This window comes from Chroicocephalus ridibundus, chromosome 6 (assembly GCF_963924245.1).
Source record: "Chroicocephalus ridibundus chromosome 6, bChrRid1.1, whole genome shotgun sequence".
Classification (NCBI taxonomy): Eukaryota; Metazoa; Chordata; class Aves; order Charadriiformes; family Laridae; genus Chroicocephalus; species Chroicocephalus ridibundus.
This window is the reverse complement of record NC_086289.1, coordinates 72,293,404-72,315,386: the sequence shown is the minus strand read 5'-3', so window position 1 is coordinate 72,315,386 and position 21,983 is coordinate 72,293,404. Positions and strand designations below refer to the sequence as shown.

General features: G+C 37.3%; 1 protein-coding gene across 3 annotated transcripts in view; it reads right to left on the bottom strand.

The window, feature by feature from the left end:
* NLGN1 (neuroligin 1) overlaps nt 1-21,983 on the bottom strand; it is a 401,425-nt gene that overhangs the window by 215,418 nt on the left and 164,024 nt on the right. The gene's annotated exons all lie outside the window — the stretch shown is intronic.

Genomic DNA, 21,983 nt, shown 5'->3' with positions numbered 1-21,983 from the left:
TTGGTTAAAACAATATTTTCTATGAAATGCTAATACATATTTCTAAGTTCAACCATTTAATCTCATGCTTTACAGAGATAAGCGTGAGTTTGGCTTTTCTCTTTTTTCTTTTTTTTTTTTTCCTTTTTTTTTTTTGACACACTCATTACATTCTCTTTTAAATAGAATCATAGATTCCCTTCAAACCTTTGACTACCTGCTGAGATATTTGTAAAGAAACATGAAAATCCATATGTAAACTAGAAACAAGAGTGAAACCCAAGACCAACTGAAGACAATTATTTTTGCCATTGATTTCAGTGGGGCCAGGGTTTCCTGCACAGTATACAAAAGTTGCATTGAAGATGGAATTAAAGTTTTAGCTTGGGCAAGACACACAATATCATAATTCCTTATTTCTATAAATGGATAGCAAGACAAAATTCTTTCATGCCCACCACATGTATTATTAACAAGTATTAATAAATTCATTATATTTTCCAATGGGAAAAACGCCCGCTCCTTTACTGAGTAATAGAAATATACACCAGAAGGAAAGTCAAAGGCCATTCTGAAAATATTTCCATGTCATATATTTTACACACTTACACACAAACAAAAGACAGTTGGAACTCAGCATTATCTTTCCTTTTTTTTTCAGAGCTCTCTCATTTCCATGACATTCTGTAATTTGCATGCAAAAAAGCAATCAGTACAAACACAAGACTAAGTAACAAAAAAAGAAAAAGCCAGCCAAGCACAGAGTAGAAAACAAGAACTTTCTCATGCATAAAATAGCAATAGACAAAAACAACAACAAAAAGAGAGATGAACAGTATGTGTTGAAATTTGCAGTAGATGTAGGCAAGAGACATGCATTAACTCTAAGCACTATAGAGTATTAAAACATTTGTATTTAAAAAGCTCTCTCTAGCTCTGTTATTTTTCAGGATATTAGTCATTCAGCATTAAACCTGTCGTTTATAGGCAAAATACCATGTATTTGAGTGATGCATTTAAAAAAAATTCATAAAATGTTTATACCGGTTGCATGGATTTGAGGAACAGAAACAACCCATGAAGTACCATGAGATTTTAACTGTGAATGTAAGAACCGGACCATATTGTTGAAAACCAAAGCTGAATACCTTAATTACCGCATCAGTCAGGAGTATACTTTTAAACTCATTCTAAATACAGAACACTAGAATTATACAACAATAAATTAAACATTTTTATAGTCACACCTGCAACAATCATTCTGCTTAGTACAGAGCCTTGGTGAATGCAATAGCCTTTCCTAACACAAACTCTGAATGTAATCTTTACAACATATGGTATCTAGATAACACGACCCTACCCAATACACACATTCAAATGTCTTGCTGCCCATCGTTCTCACACCATAGCAACTTTACTTCTGAAAGAATAAAGCTAGAAAAGTGAAAGATGTATGCAAAGAATAACAATAACTTCATGGTGGGTTTTCAGCATAGCAAACAGGAAGAACGGACTTAAAATTCTAAGAACTACGCACTTAGAGCTATGCACTTAATAACGGAGAGCCAGACACAGCCAAAGATATAAACACATACACATTTTTAATGGCTTCTTGTTATCTTTTGATATTTAAAAGTCACCAGAAAGGAACAAAGTAGCATCTGGAAAGGCAAACAGCAGACATTTCTCCAAATAACTTGCACAGAGAGGGGTAATTTCTTGTCTGGACGAAACCACAACAATGAACGTTACTTTTTTTTTTTTAATAGCTAGCCTTTGTGAGGTATTTTGTATAGATTATGGTTCCAGATCTCAACTGCAGTTACACAGCACATCAAACATTCTCAGCGCAAATGACTGATCTCACACCATCTCTGATTTTACAATACGGTGAAGCATAATTGAGGCTAGCTATTAAAAATAACCTGGGTAACCACAGCATTTATACAGTTGTGAGTTTCTCTGAAAATCATAAAAAAAAAAAATCGGACCATCTTCCTTATAATCATGTTGCAATACACATTATACACAATTCCTCTTGCAAAGGGGCTGACCTATTTTTAAGCTGTGATAGATTAATCATGCTTTTAATACAGCTGTGTATCTATTCCCCAACACGGGGGCTCTGCTTGCCGCATCCCCTAAAGCGGGACACCTCATCCCTGGCGGAGACGTGAGACAGATCCCCCCAAGGCACCACTAACAGTAATCTCTTAAGAGATGAGACATGATTTCTGCCACAGGTTCGCTCCAGTCTGCATGTATAATATACCACGTTCATTACATCTCAGCAACAACCAGCTTAGAGAAACATAGACCAAAATGCTTCAGAGAGATGTTCTGCATCCTAGAGTTCCAATGCTATCTGTGGTCTAGAAACCAAAGCAGAGTTTGGTCCTTGTGCACTAGGCGTAGAACTCCTTAGCTATTATGTGTACTTTACCCATACATGCAGAGATGGTGTGAAACTTCTTTTGTGTTTCTACATTGCTCCGCAATCCCTAAAAGAAACATCAGCTCAAGACCCATTGCGCACACGGCTGTTTACAACGACACACAGCAACATCCAGTGGTTCAATTCTGAATCCTCCAAAAGGAAGCAGAGCTCTAAGCTTGACCGTTTATGTTCTGTGTTGCCCGTTTCATGTGGGGCTGCTGAAGAAGTTTTCTAAAATCATGAAAGTAGTATCATGAGAACTTCTGGATTAGACTTCCACCTGTTACAGCAGCAATTCTCATTCTAAAAATCAGTAAGAAATGGCCTTAGCTTGTGACTGACCGGATAACAGTCTCCATTGACTTAACAGCATTGCTGTGTCCGTATGATCATAAAGAAAGACTAATGTCTTGCATCCTGACACAGGAAAACATGCTGGAATCGCTATCAGATAAACAAAATAAAACCTTACGGAAAGATCCTACAAAATGTAACAGCAATAGACTTTTTAAGTAAAAAATAAATCAGGACTGAAATTACTTAGTAGGTATATAATTTTCAGTTATTTTCTGCAGGTCTGAATTAATATTTTACAGAAAGCTTATGATTTTGTAAATTAAATGTATCCCTCAACTAGATTTATTTCTTTAGCCCTGACTGTTAATTCAATATATGATTCTTTGGGGTTCTTCCATCATTTTAATATTCTTTTGAGGTAACTCTTTTGAGTAATTTTTAAAATACTGATAGCAAGACATGACTAGGAGCCAATGAAACAAAAAAGAGTATACATTTCACAGAATTATGATTCCCAAAAGTCTGTTGTCCACAATTACCTTCCACTTTTGTTCCACTGTCGCTTCTCTTCACCTTTCATGAGGGCCCACTTATTCTTCCTCTTTGAGCATTTCACTTACAAAAATGGGCATCCGTTACAAAAAGACCATTTTACTATGGTTAAGACATAAGCTTTCAAATAGGTATGCTGCCTTATCGCGCTGGCCTAAATTTTAGCTAAAATTTATGTAATAAATGTTGAATATCAACAAAGTAATCAGGTACCATAAATAATAGGAGGGAAAAGGATACTAAAGCCTCTAAAATGCTGATGCAAAGATGATTTACTTATCCTGAGGCTCTCTAAGGTTTAGTCTCATTTAGTCTCATGTTGCCGCATATCCATAACTCTCATTAATGGTAATGGGAAAGTAGACCCCTAAGTCAGTTTAAAAAGGGGAAGAAGCGATTACTGCATTTTATGTCTCCTAAAGGCAATGAATACTCTTGCTACAAAAGCTAAACGAATGCTATATGCAGGAGGAACTCCTAACAAACTCCCTACTCATTTAATTTAAAAATAGTTCTCACATTATTTAAAGTATTATTTAAATATTTATTCTATTTGTACTTCAATCAATGCTAAGAAAGCAATGTGATGCATTTTAAAATCTCCATAGTTGATGACTGTATGTTTGCAGATGGCTTTCCTTTGCTCAAAATAAGAGAAATACCATACCTCCTGTCCAGTTAGCTAAAGAGTAATTATGCGCTCAGAAATAATTAAAGTCCAGCCATATTAATTTTGGGTTTTATCATTCCCTTTGATGAAGGGCTAAGGTACTTTACCTCCTCAATACATTAAAGCTGATTACAAATTCTGTCTTTATGGTCTTGATTCGGCAGAAATTATCTGTGGCCTTTTGGACCGCATGTGTGTGGGAGGCATGGAAGCCGCGGATGTCATTAGCTTTTTGGCCTGGGAAAGCTATTCATCAGCAAGAAGTCATACTGCAAGTTGACACCATTTTGTGAAACAACAGTACAAATCCTCTAAACTTAATCAATCGGTGCTTATGTATACAGCCATTGTTTGAGCCAAAATGTTCTCCTTCGGTAATGAGAAAAATGGGAAAAGGCACACAACCTTTTACATTAGGTTAAGTAGACTCCATGGATCTAGCAATTTAGAAATCACCATAGTAATAATCATTCTTTGAGTTAAGGTGTCTGTTCAATAAAAAGGGAAAGAGGTGAGATTAAGCTGACTGCTGAAATAAGATAGGTATTAGAAAAATTCACTAAGTGGGTTGCAACACCATGGAATCTGGTAGTGCACACGTTAAATACAATTATATCCTTATCTTTCAACCTAGATAAGTGCTTCCATCCATCCATTGCTATTTCTTCTTCATTAGTTCATTTTTTAATTGAGCAATGAAGATCTCTGAAGTGAAATTACCTCACCATTTTAACCCTACCCTCAGACTCAAATATAAAATAACCAATCCTTTGTTACTTCAACTATCGTTTTTATGCAGCAGACTCTCCAACTGAAAAAAATAATCTGCGCTGAATTATCACAGTCTAGCAGATGTTAGCTGAGGCACAATAACATGTTGTACCTATCTCCTGTTTTTTAATTTAAAAGAAATTAATGATGAGTTATAATTAGCAATCTTCAGACCTCAACATTTTCAGGGAAGAGAATTCAAAAACCAAATTCTTGTATGCTGAAATTAAAACATACCTATATAACAATTTTTCATATAAACGTAATGACAAATTAGAAAGATACAGCATAATACTCATCTAATGAATAACTTTATAAAATCATCTTCTTTCATTTCAAAATGAGAAAACTGTCAGCAAAAATAAAAGCAGCGTAACTCCCTACAGAAAAGAGTTTTGGAAGGTACAAACGACAGGTGGGTCTTAAGAAATACTTAACCGAAAAAAAAAATCTCTTTCTATTATCATACTTTGTTGCAATAGATAAAACAATCTACTTTCTATTTTCCCCTATTACTGTCTTGCTTTCACCACATGCTCACTCACTCCTTTCCTTGTTATTTTTCCCCCTTGAATTCCTTTGATTTCCATATTGTACTTATTTGTAGTATTTGTACTTATCAGCAGGGCAAAGCCCTGGTCGACTTTGCTTTTTGATGATAACATTTGCACTCATGTTTTAACAACAAATGATGGCACAGACCTCAGTCGTTTCACATCTTACTACCTGATTTGTGATGACAATCAAGTACTGTAATTAGAGCTGCAAGTAACTCAAATTTGCATCTGCAAGTGAATGACAGGTGCAAATTGAACCCACAAAAGGGTTGCCAACTTTCTTTGAAAATTTACATGTATAAATGCTTTGTCACTAAAGAAGCTATTCTGACACTTCAAGACTAACTCCTGCTGTGTCTTTTATAACAGCATATTGCTGAAGTGTCACACAGAAAGAATGTCTAATCCCAAACCTTTTTATTCACAAGATTAATCACACTGGCTGGATCTTGATTTCCTTTAAATCTGAAGGAACTTCATTACTCAACGCTAGATTTGTGTGACTTTAAACGAGATCAGAATCTGGGAATGTAGACAGAGTTTCATTCCTCTGCTTCCCATTTTAAGTGCAGCCTGAAATTCACTGTATTCTCAGATGTGAAGGCACTTTATATTCACATGTCCTGTGGAGAGCTGCCCAAATGAAGCTTCATTTCAGGCTCTCCTTAAATCCCATTCCCTTTGCAATAGGTCACTCTATAAATCCAATTCCCCTTCTAGAAGGCTTTTGGTTACGTGATACGCTTTACATGGAGCCATGCAGCATTACTAGAAAAGCAGGCAGGATAAGTGCAGACCGCTGGGTGAGCCACAGTGTCCCAGGGCCCATCCACACAGCAGACAAGTTCATCCCTGACGATGCCCACAGCGTGCACACCTGATCCTTCTGGACATCTTTCTGCGTTGGGCAACCTTACAGTGTCTGCCAGATAGAATCATAGAATAGTTTGCGTTGGAAGGGACCTTGGAAGGTCACCTAGTTCAAGCCCACTGCAATGAGCAGGGACATCTCCAACTAGACCAAGTTGCTCAGAGCCCCGTCCAACCTGACCTGGAATGTTTCCAGGGGTGGGGCATTGACCACCTCTCTGGGCAACCTGGGCCAGGGTTTCACCACCCAATGATGATAGTTGGATGGGTAAAGTTGTGTTCCACTCTGTCCCTGCACAGCAGTGCAGACACAACGGTACAACTTAGGTAAATGAGATTTGCCAGGACAAGTTCAAAACCAACACAGGTAACTGTTTTTCTTTTCATAAAATACAAAGCTATCTGCTGTCTTAAGCATAGCTGTCTGCTAATTCCTAAAGGAACGAAAACATAGCTCATGCATGGGGTATATTTAGCACAAGGAAGACGCAATTCAATGGAAGAGTCGACAGCCTGATAATTATTCTACACATCATAGCTTCTGAACCACTCTGATTTCTGTTCTAGCCAACGGGGGGAGGGGGGGGGGGGCAGAAATTACATTGGAGAGGGGAGAGAGAAGAGAAACACACTAATTTATTTACTTTCAAGAAGTAAGGAAAGGAACAGATGCTTATGGCAAAGCAGTGGCTGTCCCACCCATTGGAATTATACATGAAGAAAAGGATGCTTCAGACTGGGACTCCACTGGCCTATGTTGACATGGAAAAAGAAAGCCATTTAACCAGGAACCCTGTGGTCAGAGTACAAAGCTCCAGAGGTGACGGACTGGCAGGTAACAGACATGAAAAATGACATCTGTAAGTTGTTATATGGCCATTATCATCAGCATTTACCACTCTAGTGCCACCTCACTTGCCTATATCACGAGTCCATACAGCTTTTAACATTTTACTTGCATTAATAATTCATATTGTTTTACAGATACTCATATTCCAGGGTGACACACTGCTATAATGAATTGAATGCAACATTACACAGCTGTGCCACCACCTGAGCTTTCAGATCATGAATCAATTCTCTCTCTACAGGTAATGACTACAATCCAGATCCTAATGAAGACTTATGCACACGCTTAACTTTAAGCCTCCGAGTAAGTTCTCTGAAGTCAACAGGCTAAATCTCCTAATAATATAAAGATAGATCCACTACCATTAACAGAACTGCTCCTATTTGCATCTGGGCCAGGAGGTCAACTCAGGAGTAAAAGTTAAGCAGGAACGAGCATCCCAATTTTCTAAATTCCCTCAGTTATTCAGTGGATAAGTCTAATAAAAAAAATAGAATTTCAAATCTCTTGAACATACTACCAAAGCTCTGTGATGAAATTAAATTTTCTTTTTTATAAATGCATTGCTTTTTAGCTTGTGTACATACAAATGAAATGTTCATTTTCTACAGCTCTTACAAGCAAATTGCTTCTTAACTTTAAGGAAGATATGAACTCATTTTAGACCACAAGGTTAAAAGAGTGATCATATGTAGCTCATGGAATAGAACTGAAGATTTGTAATTTTAAGATCCAAATTTTCAATTGCCACCAATATATCAACATTAATCTTCACTTTCAAAGATCTCTATGGTGTTGCTATAATAACACTGCAAGTCAGGATGCAGTAAGTGCATCCTTCTTATAAGGAGATACAAGAGAGGCACAGGTGAGAAAACCATCATGAATTTAGGTAACACTGGTAAGGTTTATTCTCTTTTTTGCTGCCTTTGCTTTTTTTCCATATTATTTTGTTTCAGACAGGTAGGGTGGGTCATCTACAGCAATAAGTTACGTTATCAGAAAGCATTCTCTGTTACCTCTTGACTTAAATACCAGAATATATACTTAAAAGAAGTTCATCTTATTTTACTTTTTATTTCATTGTCCCTTTCTGTTCTCAGCCCTGGAATGACATTCAGCCCCAAACAACTGCAAAAATAAATAACCTTTGTAATCTTGCCCCCAGATATCTCTCTCTGGAAAGAAACTAGCCCAGAACAGCAGTCGCGGCAGGTGAGAGTGCTTTGGGATTTTTCCACAAGTAATTACCTTTGCTAGGGACAAACACTGTCAGTCTGCCTTCTGCTGGAAAAGCCTTCTCCCCAACTAATTCTACTAACTGCAGGGGCTGGTGTTACAGCAGCTATATAGTTTTGTTTATGGCACAGCTGAGCATACAGTCCAGCTCTCTTGAGATGCAGTTTCATAGCCTAAATAGCAGAGCAAAATGGTCTTCATGTAACCATGTAATTGAACATTGCAGAGAAAATCAAGTTAATTGTGCATAATATTTTCATACAGAGTTTGGAATGAAATAAGTTCTCCCACCCCTCTCCCCAATGTAGTTCACGTCATCTGGTTTTAAGCCACATGCTTTGAGCTCTATATAATTCACTCCACCACTGCAACCTGTGCAGTATTTTACCATCTAGAAATCCATGCTCTTGCGTACCATAGAGATCATGACGTGCAAGTCTTATTTTCTCAATTTTCTGAATGAGACACTATCAGTAAAACTTAATTCTCCAGCTACCTCACAGACCTGAATTTCTTCAGAAGAGTGAAAAAAGAAGGACAACATTTCGTGTTGTATAGCTGACTGCAATCCAACCCTCTCCTGGCAAACCCGCAGCAGACAGAGGGGTAGGGAGTTTATAGGCAAAGCACCTTGTTGATCGACCTTTCAATTCCCCCATGTTAACTCCAAATCACTGAATTTCTTGCTGTGTTTTGAGTAGCGCAAAGAAAAACCGATTCTATAGTGAGCAACCAAGGTAAATGTCATGTAGGCTAAGTCTTTCACTGTCAGCTAAATTAGACAGAACTGCACCCTCCTTCATTAATGGGAAAGGCTCGTCTTCAGCATGGGCCAGAATTTCCCAATCATCTAATGCTGATCCTGGTACCCAAGTCACAGATTTTTTTTACTCTTACTATCATACCCAGGTTTGTCTCTTGTGATCTCAAGGGCTGAGATAATACTTCTGATACTTTACACCTATCTGCACGTATGGTCATATTTAAATGTTTTAAAACATTCACACGACAAGGTTTTTTTTTCCTGGAAGGTAAAGGTAGACAATTTTCTTTTAGTTATATATGGCTATATAGATATATGTACACATACGCAGGCAAGCTCTTCTGTGTGCCTTCTTAACACAGAGAGATACTTCCTACAGATCTGAAGTCTGACCATTACTGAAATATAAATAGAACTACACAAAAAAGTTCGTAAATACTGGTACTAATAACCTGGTGCTCAGAAGTACAGTCTTTCCATTATCCTGGATCTTAAAAAGATCTTATAAAGATACTTCAAGTCACACATTTCTCCACTATTCAAAGCTTTCAAAGCATCCTTTAAAGACCATTTAATTGGGACTGTGGTCAGCAGCTTTTAGAAACATCATACTTCTGCTCTCATTACCACACCTTTTGACAGAATCAAAGTGCATTGCTCTGAGAAGCACTGATGGGAGAAGTGAGGGGGCAGCATTTATGCAAAAGGCTGTCAGAGGAAAAGTGCCTTGCCTCACTTATTTTCTCGTATTTACATACCGTATTTTTAGAAGAGCATAATTTTATGCAGGAAAACTCAAAACATCTCAGCAATGGAGCAATCACAAAACAAGAACAGCACAGCGAGCACTTCAAGATTAGTAGGATCAAATACTTGTCATAAGAAAAATCATTTTCATTTTGACATGTTTTCAATATTAGCACGGTACTTGTTTTGAAACTACAGTTGACTTGCTCTGCGTGTTATATTAAGGATTCCCAAATGGATAGATAAAATCCTTATACTGAATGGAGCATGAAAGGAAATCAGCACATCACTTCTAATCCAGCAGAACTTACAGACAGGCAGCGATACTTGGGACCGCATATTTACACAGTTACTGTCGACTCCTGTACAAGGACAGAAGGCTCAAAACCCTTCTAGTAGAAACTTTGCCTTCGTGCTTACTATTTAATAATTGAATACCTTAACACAGAAGCTGGTGAACAGGAAATGATCATAAAAATAAAACAGATTTACAAAATGTCAAGTACAATATATTATTTACGAAAAGCATAGCAAATTTAAAAGCAAAATGTCAGAGTAGCCCTTGCTTCCACTTTCACGACAGCCATTTAGGTGAGAGTTGACGGGTTGGGGACAATATGACATTTCTAATTCTTTATCTGCTGACAATAACCCCGCTCTCTGGAGGAAAGCAACAAAACGCACAGCAGATAAAAGTATAACATTCCTCAGCATTGGACAAAAGGTACTCTCGCTTCTGGTTTTATTTATTTTCCTTCTCAGGAGTCTACTTGCTTAGAATCAAAGTATGGGCACAGTTACCAGGGGTTTTATATTGAGCTGTGTTTTTCTTCTTTAAAGCTAATCTTAGTGGGGTAAAAGGTATTTTTGTCTTTTCCCTAACAAATACAAAGAATTTACATAAACAGTATGAACTACTAAATTATAATGATGGTCCAAGACTTCATGCGTGAGCCTTTTTAATAAAAAAAATCAGTAGTTAAATTAAATATGGCATTTTTGTAACAACTACACACATAACATTTAGTTACTTTATAAACACTTCAACTCTTTCGTGATAGTTATTAAGGTTTGTTTAAGAGTAGACCCTGATATGACTAGAGTATCTTCTGTTTAGAAAGTAAGCAAATCTATGAGGAGTATTTCTGACCATTTTTGAGCAAATCAGTCCTTACAACCTTTTCCCAAGTCAACCAAAATTAGTGAAAAAACATCACAGAAAAAAAAAAAAAAGAAACAGTTGCAAAGTACTGGCAACAGGACAATACTTCAGATTATCAAACTACCGAAAGAAATGGGTAAAATGAAAGATATTGCTGTAACAGACAGCCAACAGCCTGTTCCTGCGGGACAGCAAAGATTGCTTTTGCTCATGGACCCAACAGTATGGATTATTTCAGTCCTTGTTTTCACTTCAGCATCAGTAATGAGCAGTTTCCATACTAGGAGGCAAAATTTTAAATTTATAACCTTCCTTTAAGATTTTAGTTTGTTAGCATTGCAGATTCAATAACGTTTTGGTAATGCTAGACAGATTCATTCCAGCTCTCCAGCTATGGGATTATTAACTAAACTGTAAATGCAGGGTATTTAATGTAGACAAGTGTGAACAATCCAATTAACTTCAATAGATTCTGAGAGCTTTTAACTCATGCCTTCAGATATATAGATGTGCTGAGTGTATATTAACTTTGTGATTTAGATGTAGGAGAAAGTTTCAGAAATGTATGTGGGCACAGATGACTTCTACATTCTTTGCTAATGTGAGAGTTAAAAATAATTCTCTTTCTCCTCGGATTTTCTGTGTACGATTTGGGTTTATCTGATGGAGAAAGACTAAATGCAGACATAATAGTTTGAATGCAAAAGAAAAGGAACCCATTACTGATAGCAACTCCCCAAAAATAAGTTATAAACTGAGTTTACTTTTCTCTTATTGGTGAAATCTGGTTTTCTGGAAACCATACTGGTCAGGATCACAGATCAATGATATTCGGTAAGTCTTTTTACGTTACATTGTTTTGGCAGAATAGTTCTGTTCTGTTATCAACATTATACAATCTTATACTTTTCTTGGAATAATGATTACAGACATAATCAGACTTCTACATAGACAAAACATGAACAAACTGCTTCATTTAACAGAAGAAATTTATGTTTTGTATTGTCAGTATATAAATGGGGGTTGGCTGCGGGGCAGGAATCTGCGATTGCTGCTCAGAATGGGGTGGGCAATCGATCATCAGGTGATGAGAGCAATTGCATTGCATCAATTTATTTTGTATAATTACTATTACTATTTTCTCTTACGTTACCGTGCTAGTAAACTGTCTTTACCTCAACCCATGAGGTCTGGGTTGGTTTTTTGGTGTTTTTTCCCCCCTTCTTTTTTCTCCCTCTTCTCCCTACTCGACCAGAGGAGGGGCTCAGGAACAGTGAAGAGCTGTGTGGTCCCATTCGCCAGCTGGGGTTAAGCCCTCACGTGAAACACAGCAAGATATTTCTTATTTCGTTTCTTCACACAATCAATTTTGCAGTTTTATAAAACTTGTCAGTTCATTGTTAATTTTTGCGTTGAGTTCCTTTCATGCAGACAGGAAGAACTGGATTTATAAACTCTCATTGAAGTGAACATACTGTGTAGCATTACACCTATATAATAGTCTGATATTCCATTGTCTTGAATATTAGTGCACGTCCCTGAAAGCACAGATGGGTGATTCAAATAAGTATGTGTCATACGCAAAATTCGCTGAACCTTTAAAGTCTTCCAACTAGTTGCATCTGTCATATCTATTATGTCAAACAATAAACTGCAGAGCCTATTTTGGGTTTCAAGCTTGAATTAAAGGTCCCCAAGATCCTCCCCTTCCATCATCCTTCAGGGCAAAAATTACATTACTGGCACCTACGAAGGGAGAACAAAGTATCTAGAAACCTGTACCATTTTGGTGCCACGAAGTTCCATTCACATCTGTCTTGTTACAACCAGTTGTTCAGGCCAAAACAACCTGTAACTTCATACCCACCTACTAAAATTTCTCACTTGAAGTAAGTCCAATCTCCTTTTGCTAAAGATTTGCCCCAAAGTTTCATTTTAACTTGGAATTTTAATTTTCTTAAAGAGAAAATGATATATTTAATGGACCACAGCTGTCTGGATAGTACATATTTGGTAGGCATACAGTACTAATTTGGAAAATGAGTATGATTTACTTGATGAGTCACAATGAACGTCTGTAAATACAAGTTCTTTACTAGAGACTGGTCTTGGAAGCTGTATTACATCGAAATCATACTTAAACACACGAATACCTCCCCTGAAGAAAACAGCAGCCAAAGCTAACTGCTCCTATCTTTGTCACCTCTTTCAAGCTTTTGGTTGATGAAGTCCAGAAATAAGATACTGTCAAAGAGATCAAGGATTGAATGCAACAGATTTTCCCAGCGTAACCTATTTTGTAGAACAGAAATCCCACAGCACGGCAACGGACAGCCCCTGCTACAGACGAAATCGCACCTCCATTGCAGCCAGGCACTGGCCTGGCCATGAACGATGGGAACGTTCTGGCATCGTGCAGCACACTCCTGGCTGCTCTCTCTCTTTCAAGCCCTATAAATGTGTGCTTGCGTGGTTATGTGTCAGGAGAAAACATGGACATTGAGTCTTGGGGAGGAGGCAGGATGGGCAGAATCAGCAGGAAGGAAGTGCGCAGACATGACTGCATCTATGCCTTAGGTAGCGAACAACCCAGATTACTTCACAGATCAGTACTTGGTAGGGCAAAATCCTCCTTTATCAGGTTTCCCCTCTCAACTTTATTTTGAGGAAAACCGTATAGAACAATTCTGGCAGTATCAGGAAGCTTTGGATTTCCTAGATTTCAGCGTGAGGAAGGAGAGAGAGGCCATTTTACATCAAGTCATCCTCCACCTAACAAAGATATTTGAATAATTAGTGCAGTGCATTGCCAGAAACACGATATTTCAAACTCAAAACTGAAAACATATCCATTGATAGCATTAATTTAAGATAATCAGGTGACTAATTGGGTGACTAATAGTGTTAGTGAATAGAAAAAGAAGTTGAGATCGTAATCAGAGGCAAATCTCAGCTCTTAGAAATGCACTAGGCAGAGCACCGAATACTAACCCATTAATGATCACATACTTTCTTATTTGCTAATATAAAGTGTTGAAGTATTGAAAATTAAGAGAAGATATGTTTACTACCATCATAAGCTACCAAACTGTTTTAAATCTGTTCTTTTTTTCCTTAACTTATAAAGACACCAAACTTTTCAAAACAGTACAACTCAGGCTCAAAGAACTTTGAGCAGTTTTTTATAGAAAGTAAAAGAATGAAATGAAAATCACCTCGTGTACCTAAGGATGGTACATGTTGTTCGGATAAGAAATCAAGGCTATGGTAAAAATGTGGCAAAACATTTAAGATGTAAGCATTCGAGCAACTTTAAATACAGAAGTAACTCCTGTGAGCATCACTGGATTTAACCCGCTTAGATGAACAAGATCTTCAGAAGGCATTTCAGAGAAGTCTCAAAACATACTTTAAGAAACGACAGAAGGGAAAGGAGATCTTCTTAGATAGTTGCCAGCTGATTGTTTTTAATTATTTTAACAATGCTGGTGCTTTTCAGTTAGGTTAATACAGTACGGTGACTAAAGCTCTGTGTAGAACTTTAATTTTTTTTTTTTTTTTGAAAGTTGTAAAATTATACCTTAACCTGCGTTTTTTTGCAGGACCAGTGATTAAGCAACTGGATAGCAGCAGAATGCCAGGCAACCAAGAAAAAAAATTCCCAAACAGCTAATTTAACTTTAGGACATACTAAAAAAATGTAAATCAGTATTTTAAATTTTATAAAATCATTTCTCCTTCCTTCTTTCAGTGGTATGGTAGCACAGTAAACTCCTCCAGTATGTAAACTCACAAAAATAAAATCACCATCGCGTTTTTCACATTAAAAATTTCTACATCTCCTAATAGTTATGTTAGTCAAAGGTTAATTAGCATCTGTGAAAGGGAAACTGAAGTTACTCCAGCAACATTTGAATTCTGTTGTTTTTTTTTAAAAAAAGCATTAAAAACCACATTAAGATGCCTACCATAACTGTTCCATAGATTGACCCCTTACTTGTCAATAGTAATGACTGATACAGTCAAGAAGAATTCCAGAATTTTCTTTTTGTCTAGTGTTAAATCTGAAAATGAGTGAGGCAGCTAGCTCTTGTGTTAAAACCCCTACGTTATAACATAGTAGCTAGACTATAAGGGGAGGTGTATTTACAACTCGAGATCCATTTTAGTAAACCACGACTCCCCGATTATGTGAAGTGCCCCCAAATGAATATAAACACGGTCTTTTCTAAAAATAAAAAAGCAGAAAGCCAGGACAAGGCCCATTTTACAAAAGCAAGTTGCAGTCATGTCCTCCTTTACAAGACTAAGTGGAATTCACGTGTTTCATAAGCCTTTAGTAGCCTTTGCTAAAAGGATGAATTTCTACTTTGCTGTGTTTTCTGAAGCACGTACCCATCCTAGGTGAATATTTTGCTATCAAAAATAAGTTCACACAGCATTTAGATGTCTGAGATCTTTTCAGAAATATTGCAGGCACTTGCACATATATAAAAAGCATTTTTCAGAAGCAGTTGCAGCATTTTATTTTTGGAAGAGTTAAAGGATAAGAGTAACTTTAGATGTAGGTTTCCTTGGGCTTTGGAGGACGAAAGGGATTAATGGAGGGTCACAAGAGGAGGATGGAAGAAATGGAAATAAGAGAGTGCTGTTGGGTGCAGCTTATCCTTTCCCTAGGCAGTGGTTAGAGGTATCTACAAGAGGAAAAAGGACTGATCACTACTTGCTGCATGTTTCCCACAGTTATTCCAACAGAAGGATGAGTATGGTCAAAATGGGATTTTCCTATTCTCTTTGTTAAGAATAAGACTAAGGCTGTGGTGTCCTTTATACAGAATTTGATTTAGTGTAAAACTCTCAGATCCTGCAGGCTAAGAGTTACTGGAGTGGTTGGCTAGGACTCTACATGCTCCTTTTTTTATTAGGGGACTTGGAATACAACTGAGAAATGTATACCACGCAGTTATGTGCTGCTATTTTGGAAAGAATATATATTAAAAAGATTGCCAGTACTCCCCGAGATTCGTGTACTGAACTGGATTTACAAGAATTCAAGTTATTATAGACAAAGCTACGGCAACTGCCTATCAGGTACCTGGTATAGCAAAATGATTCTTCATCAAATACATGCTGCTGTATTATTTTTTTTAAATGTCATTAGGATGAACAACACATTCGTAAGTGTAGGATTGAGTTTGGAATCCTTCCTGTTATTTAAAAATAAGAATGAATCATGTTCCTAGGGACATGACCCATATAAAAAAACCCTATTGGACTGGAAAACCTCCCACTGCTAATACAGATCTTTGGACACATAAGGGCAGTGGGTGATGGCAATTACACTGCTCTTCTGCTGCACAGGCAAAGGAAAAAAATTCACATTTGCGGGAGTATAACCCATTACTCCATGAATATTTGATAGACTGCAAACACGGTGCACGCAGTATTGCAACAAACACGTTTTTTTTTAAAAAGCCTGCATTTAATTTAATTTATAATAGAAAGCCTTTTCTTAAAAATATTAAGCTATGCACTTTGTGAGTCATCATTCTAAATTTTGGAATATAAATACATTGAAAACAATGCCATAATTAATGTCTTGATATTAACTCTTTGCGTAATGTCAAAGGTAGAGAAAAAAAGCTCTATACGAATTTCAAAAAACAGAATACTGTCACGAATTTTCTACAAAGGTAGGAAATTTAACATTACCTGGCAGGCCTCTGGGACTGCTAAGCATATAATGAGATAGTACTGGGAGTAACGTGTACATTTCTGACTATCAGATTATAGGAAGCACAATGCAAAGATTCAAAATATACAACAGATGGCATCTGAAATGAGTCAGGTTCTGTGAATGTAAGACATGATACAACTGTGCTAAAATTGATTTCTAGACTTCAGGAAACAGGAAACTGAACAGATACGTAACAGAGACAAGAAAATAAACAGATATGCCACTGAACAGTTTGAGATTAAACCTAGAATACAGGCACTGTATGATATTAGCGGAAAAACAGGAAGACCTGCTGCAGAGCAATATATCTGAAGACTGAACCTGGGCTTAATATAAGGTCACTTAAGTGTAATTCTCCCACAGCCTGGTGAGAAACAGAAGCTTTGTGCAGCTTTTAAAGGCTAAGCAGAGGGAAAAGAAAGTCAAAGGTTCAACTACTGTGCAAATTTAAAATTAATTGCAATTTATAGGGTTATATAGACTCAGGGTCTTCTGAGATGTGCGCTAGAACCAATTGGAGAAATTTTCAGAGGTACAGAAGGGAGTTATCCACTACGTTTCCAGCGCCTTTTGACCCTCACTTCTTTCTGCCTTCAGTATCTCTTGTGATTATTACTGTTCTTACAACACTCATGTGTATCTGACTATTTCTTATAAATGAATGAATTTACGATCACAACTCATCTGTGAGGTACAAATGTTTTTGCATTTCCATTTGGGTGAATGGTAAACAAGTGAGTGATGAAATAGTTTGCTTGAGGTCACACACAAAGTATAGCAGAAGTGGTTTAGATTTCACATCTCATTGTACATTCCTCTTCACAAAGCCTGTAGACACTTTGAGCACTGAAAAGTGAGATACATTTTATCCACCATCTGTGTGATTTGCCAGAAAAAACCCAAACCTTCAAGGAGGTTAATAGCATTCTGTTTATTTCTACACAATTTTGCAAAAAAGTGGGGATACTCTGGTCATTAGTCATCAGTTTTTAATATTTTTGTTTATGAGAAAAGTGCTCAACAACCTCACTTTATCAGCATCTTAAGTCAATTGCTATTACACAGTATATTTCCTCTTATTTCTGTTTCTGCTAAGCCCTTTCTTCCAAGAAACACAAGGAACAGATTATTTTTTTCCCAGTCACTTACACTGAGCTTTGACATTTTCTGCATTTTTGTGACCTTGGGAAAAGTAACTTCATGATTAACACAGAAATACAAGACAGACCTCAGCAATAAATGATAGTCTAAATGGTTTCTTATGAAGTCTCATAATTTAACCTCTCTATTATAAAATTTCTCAAAGCAAAATTAGTTTTTTCTAACATCCACTGGAGGTGGATGCCCTTTATCTTTTTTCTGCTCTTAATTGCTTTCTTCATCTGTGCGACTTCAATTCTATGACTCTTTTTACAATAGTGGAAATATTTAAAAGACTAAGTTTCTTTTTCTACTCCCCAAATGGGAAATTGTTAAAACATCGGAAAGGTAAACATCCAAATGCAACTTATACTGCTTCACCTCCCTTCAGAGTTCATAATCCTTTCCCACTTGGTTTTAGTCACAACTACTCAGCATAGAGTAATCTCACTCTGTATGAATAAAACCAGTTATTGCACAAAATGCCACAGGTAACATCTGCTGCTGTGCAACGGGCAAGCATGAAAGAGCTGTAGCCTTAACATCCCTGTTGAGCCCTGTTCTGTAGGCTTAAGGCAGGTGTCACCAATGTACAACAAAGCTGAGTTACATACAAGGACAAATGAAATGTGACTTTCTTTTTTCATTTTTGTCCCTTATAAGATACATTTAACCATCACATAACGTATCGCCTTTATTCCCATACCCTGTCAAGGCAAGGCAAGCCTCTGCTCCAGTATCACGAGCCCAGATACTCATTCCAAATACTGCAACCAACACTTACGCCTGCTAAGGGTAAAACCCGTTTGCAGTGTGCAAAACTGTCTTCAAGATCCTGTTATGCAAATCACCTTGCATTCACCCTACTCCTCCCTCTTCCTTCTATTTCCAGTTTACCCTTTCCAAATTTCTGCTGGTCTCCTTAAAACCATCTTACAACTTCTTTTTATTTTTTTTTTTAATGCTTCAAGTAAAAAGAAGCTTTTTCTAGTTCACAGAGAACATTACTAAAAAGTGGGATTTCCTGCAGCTGCCTACCTACCCATCCTTCCAAGTGTGGTTCTCCTTCTCCTTGCTTGTTTGGAATCTGAATATCATTCTGGCTGCAGCAGACAATGCTCTTCTGTTTGTGGTCAATTACATTTTACCACTGTGTCAATAGAGTGTTCTTTTATTTTTATTTTCAGGTCTTGGTACCACATCAATCTAAATCTCACCAAACTTAACGATTTTGGTTCTGTATTTTGTTGTTTCCTGTCACCTTTGGGAAATCTCTGACTAATCTTTGTGTGCTGTTCTCTCTGTTGAAGTCCCAGTCCTAGAGAGTGCTACGCTACTATTGCAAGAGTACAGGCAAGAACTGTTTGCAAGGTTCCCTGAAAGTGTAAGTACAGACGGATGAGAAAAGAAATCAAGATATCGGGAATTAAATCCAGGTCTTTATCACCACCGTTCAGAACACTTTATCCTGGCAATTGATGATTAGCTTTCAACCGTGCAGCTAGTAAATCATCTTCAAACAAAAGATCCCTGTGGGGACTCCAATGTTGTATGATCATTCCCCCCCCCCCTTTTTTTTTTTTGGAAAAAAACAAACAAACAAAAAAAAGGAAACAAAAAACCAAAAGACCCCCAACATTATCCTTTAAGCTGATTTTGAAAGTCCTTCCCAAGGTTTTTGGAAAGTTAAGTCTATGCTTTGCATCTTTTAAGTGATTTTATATATCATTGGAAAAAATATATATTTTCATGAAGAATTAAGCGTCTGTTCTTTTAACTCCATCAGACTCGTTTCTGCTTTTCCTATAACTCCTGGTGATTTCATAACCTGTTTAGAATGGAATTTTAGATCTTTGTCAGAAAGGGAGAACTGAAGCTTTCGTAGAGTCCAAAATGTTAACGGGTCACTAACACTGGTCACCTAAAAAAAGAAAATAGTCTAACTGTAAATTCCTACTCCTCTCCTTTGCTTTGCTTTCACTCTATTGAGTTTATAAAAGTCAATTCCAATGAAGCTATTTCTAAACCAGTAAAAGACAAATCTGGCTCTATACTTGCTGAATTTTCATTTATCCAGTCCATCATGACCGAGGGAATTTTCTTTGCTGCCATGTTAAAGGGGGATCTGGATGTTCTCTGTAACCAATTTTCCATCCACACCGCAAGACTCTTAGCTCAGGCATGGGGTCACTACAGCATTCCTGTTGATCCTTTTAGGTACAGTCTTAACACTACAGTGCTGCTTACTGTAAAATAGTAATCCACATGCTTTGCACTGAGACATGCTAAACCTCTCAGGTAAAAATAATCCTCTCACAGCTATTCAACATTTCTCCATGGTCCCCAAAAGACAAATTCTCCTGTGCTTCTCTGATAACGAAGAGCAGACCATCCCAGCTTAATGGGTCACTGCGAACTGTGAAGGTGACATCCGACACCCTATGGACACAAACAAGCGCTGACAACACCAGGCACCGAGACCGAAAAGCAGAACGTGTTCCAGGGTGCCTTTTCAGTGTAGCTGCCAAAGCAGGAATTCACATGAATGCCAATCGCCAAAACTATCTCCTGTTCAGAAGGCTCTTCTTCCAAGTTAAACCAGACCTCCAGAGGAAACAAATGCACACTGCTTCCTTGCTGAAATAAGGTTTCTAAATGCCCAACTGGCTCACTAGATTAAAGACTCCCTAAACCTTATTTTGAATAGCTAAAATCATTACTATTAGCAATTTAAGGCCATACAGCACTTTGCAACTGCACAGAGATGTTTCCAAGGCAGATACCTCAGAGTATAAGAGAAACAATGCAACTGCTGCACAGTAAAAAAGTACCTATTCCATGAATAAGTTGGTTGTCCAGTACAAAAATATTTCATTAGGAATTACAGTGGCTAGGGATTCAGGTTCACGACAAATTTTACTAGATAAATCTTTTGTCTTTCCTGCTAGTATTAAATTACAAGTCACACTCATTTTTATTCAGTTGGTTCTTTTTTCCCCCCAGAAGCTTACCATGAATTCTTTATTGCGTGTTGTTTATAAAATATTTAATAAACAACCTTATCTACAAAGACATATTTCCCACTAGCATACTTTTCACGTAAAGACCAGAACCATTGAGTATGAACCCCACAATAAATTAAATAGAAACCACAATTAACTAGGGAAAAAACAAACAATCTAAACCAATATTTAACAAGAAGCACCCCAAAAAAAAAAAAATCTATAAAACTGTCACGATGACGAGAAGCAAAAGCCTACCATCTTACATACCAAAAGTCTCCCATACCATAGGGCTGCTTCAGGCAACGTGCACCCAGCAACCAATGAAAGTAAAAATACAAGGGCTGGGCATCGTTCTCTACTGGAAAAGAGTCAGTGGTACCTTGATGCCTGTGATCCCTTGGCTAAGCCATGCCCTTTTTTTTTTTTGTTGTTTGGGAATGAAGTTTCAACTAACTCAAAATGCAGCCATTTAATTCCTTAGTCATATCAACAGCTATCCATCCCTCTTTCTTTCTCTACACTGATTCCCCAATAGAATATTCGGTCAAATTCAAGGTCTTGCTGTTACACTTCAAAACCCTCTAAGGAACCAATTCAAAATACCGGTGGGAGTGCCCTTCTCCACAACACTAAAATCCCATGAGAACAACGTTCCCCAGAAACTTTGAAGCTGTCATCCTCAAAGATGACACTTATGATTACAGGAGACGGGGCTATTTCCACAGAGGACTTCAGCTTGGGTTTCACACCAGAGGAGTTTACAGTGACCATAAATATAACAATAAAGTAAAATTCACTTCTGTAGCTTAGTATCTTGAAGGAGGAAGACATAAAATAAAGAAGGGACAGTATTAGAAGAAAGACAGCACAGAGAAATGAAATTAAAAAGCTATATAATCCCAAATATTATGTGGAACATAACATAGATCAGTATTGCAGTTTATGTTGTTATTGCTTGGAAAACACACAGTTTCTGCAGGGAAGATACATGAAAAGCCAACACAGACAGGATCAGACTAAAAAACACAAGTGTTTTTATAAGTGAAATTTATACCTCTGTTAAACAGAGGTTTTTAGACCTGATAGTAAAAATCAGCAAGTGTTTTCCTAACACAATCACCTGAGAAAGGCACATTCCATTTATGCTGTATGGGTCACAGTTTGGCCCGTATTTTTCCCTTTGATACTGGGACTAAGAAGGATCTAA